Source organism: Stegastes partitus, unplaced genomic scaffold (assembly GCF_000690725.1).
Source record: "Stegastes partitus isolate 25-593 unplaced genomic scaffold, Stegastes_partitus-1.0.2 Scaffold932, whole genome shotgun sequence".
In the NCBI taxonomy this organism is placed as follows: domain Eukaryota; kingdom Metazoa; phylum Chordata; class Actinopteri; family Pomacentridae; genus Stegastes; species Stegastes partitus.
This window is the reverse complement of record NW_007578663.1, coordinates 68,994-71,668: the sequence shown is the minus strand read 5'-3', so window position 1 is coordinate 71,668 and position 2,675 is coordinate 68,994.

Sequence of the window (2,675 nt, the reverse complement as noted above, 5' to 3'; positions counted from 1 at the left end):
TATAGCGGCAGTGTCTCTGAAAGCAGCGATGGGCAGTGGAAGGGAAAATGGGATTCTCTGTTTGCTGTTCATCCTGTTTATATCCGAGTGGTGTGCTGCTCAGATATCCTACTCTGTTTCTGAGGAGGTGGACAAAGGAACTGTGGTCGGGAACCTCGCAAAGGATTTAAATGTCAACGTCCGAGACCTGCAAACGAGGAATCTAAATATCGTGTCCGGATACAGTAAGAAATATTTCGAGGCTAATTTTAAAACGGGGGATCTTTACGTTAATGAGAGAATAGATCGTGAGGAGCTTTGTCCAAATACGATCAAATGCACACTAAACTTAGAAGCCATACTGAGCAATCCTATGGTACTGCGACGCATTGAGGTGGCGATTGTTGATTTAAATGACAACACACCTACATTTGTCGAGAAGTCGTTTTCACTTAACATTTCTGAATCTTCACCTACGGGCGAACATTTCTTGCTTCCCCTCGCTCTTGATGCAGATACAGGCAGCAATTCAGTGAAGACGTACAGGCTCAGTCCAAATGAATATTTCTCCCTCGATGTACAGAGCGGTGGAGAACATAGCGCATCAGCTGAATTAGTGGTGTTGAAAGCTTTGGATCGAGAAAAACAAGCTGTTATTAAACTGTCACTAGCCGCTGTAGATGGAGGTAAACCTCCCAACACTGGAACTGTAGAGATAAATGTTAATGTTCTAGATGTTAATGATAACACGCCGTCGTTTAGCAAAACGCTTTACAAGGCACGTGTAAATGAAAATGCTCCACCCGGATCATTAGTTATTCAACTTAATGCCACAGATTTAGACGAAGGGGACAACGGCAGGGTCGTTTACTCTTTTGTCAAACGTGCAAACTTCAATCCTGCGGATGTGTTTTTTATAAACGCAGAGACCGGGGAGATCACCGTTAAGGGTAATTTGGATTACGAAGCACAGGCAGCATATGAAGTTCATCTTCAAGCTACAGACAAAGGCTCGTCGCCTCGAAGCACAAATGGAAAGCTACTTATAGAGGTAGTTGATGTGAACGACAATGCCCCAGAAATTGTGGTGACGTCACTCATGAACCCCGTCAGAGAGGATGCTGACATAGGAAGCGTTGTCGCTTTAGTAACAGTGACTGATAAAGATGGAGGGAAAAACGGCCAGACTCGCTGTAAAGTTGTTGGTTCCACATATTTTAAGCTAAATTCAAATTATAAAAACTATTACTCATTAGTTGTGGATGGACCCCTTGATAGAGAAACGTGTGCTTTTTATAATGTCACGATTGCAGCTAGTGATGAAGGTAGCCCGTCTCTATCCAGCACCAGTGTTATTAATGTTGAGGTTTCTGATGTCAATGACAACGCACCACGTTTTCTTGAACCCGTGATTAATATTTATGTAAAAGAAAACAGTCCAGTTGGAGCTCGTATTTACGCCATAACTGCAGTCGATCCTGATGTAAATGAAAACGCCAGAGTAACGTATTCATTAACAGGCGACTCAAAAAGCATCCCTATAACTTCGTTTGTAAACATCAACTCAGAGACTGGAGACATTATCAGTCTGCAGTCGTTTAACTATGAAGAGTTAAAAACATTCCAGTTCAAAGTTCAGGCCACGGACTCTGGGGTTCCTCCGCTCAGCAGCAATGTGACTGTCAACGTTTTAATACTGGATGAAAATGACAATAATCCAACAATTCTCGCTCCCTATTCTGAGCACGGCTCCGTTAACAGTGAGAGCATCCCCTATTCTGCTGAAGCAGGATACTTTGTGGCAAAGATCAGGGCTGTAGACGCAGACTCTGGATACAATGCGCTGCTCTCTTANTCCAAAGCTACTCAGCAGTATGACGTGTGTTTCAGCTCAGACACGCTCAAGAGTGACGTAGTGGTTTTCCCTGCACCGTTTCCACCTGTAGATGGGGAACTGATCAGTATTAATGGAGGAGACACCTTTACCAGGACTCAGACTTTACCTACTAAAGAAAAGGTATGTTTTATTAAGTTTTGTATTGGAATTCCTTCAGTTAAAATTGCTCCGATTGACGGAGACTTTTGCATAATTTGCGCATACACTCGTCAAAAAGACAGCAGTACAAGTAATAGTGATAGTTCCGCAGTTGTCAAAGCAACAATTTCAGTTGTATATGTGAGAGGAAACCTACTCATATTTTTATGTTCTACCAGTACAGTGCTTGATTCTATAAACTTGAAGCGCTCTCCTTGGTGCTGAAATGAGTCAATGCAATCTTTGAGATCTGATCACTATGTTGATAAACTTTTTTGTTTATTTTTTTTGAACATGTTAAGAAAATTGGTTGACTTATGTAATACATATACGCCAAGGGTTAAGTTATGCCTATGATTATATAAAATTTAGGTTGACATGCTTCCTTGGCTCCTCTCAATCACTGAGATATTGAAAATGCCTTTGATGGCTGTGTGAAAACGGTCGTGTTTAAATAAGGACATTTCTATGAAACTCCATATAACATCAACAAATAACCAATGCGTCAACCACTTCAATAAAGTACCTGAGGCATTTAGTGCAAAGCACTGGGGAAAGTGTTACTCACATCAACATTGGCTCGTCTGTTTTATACCACACGGTGTCGCTCGAGACCGTAGATATAATTATGACTGTACGTCTAAAACTCCACCCTGCACGG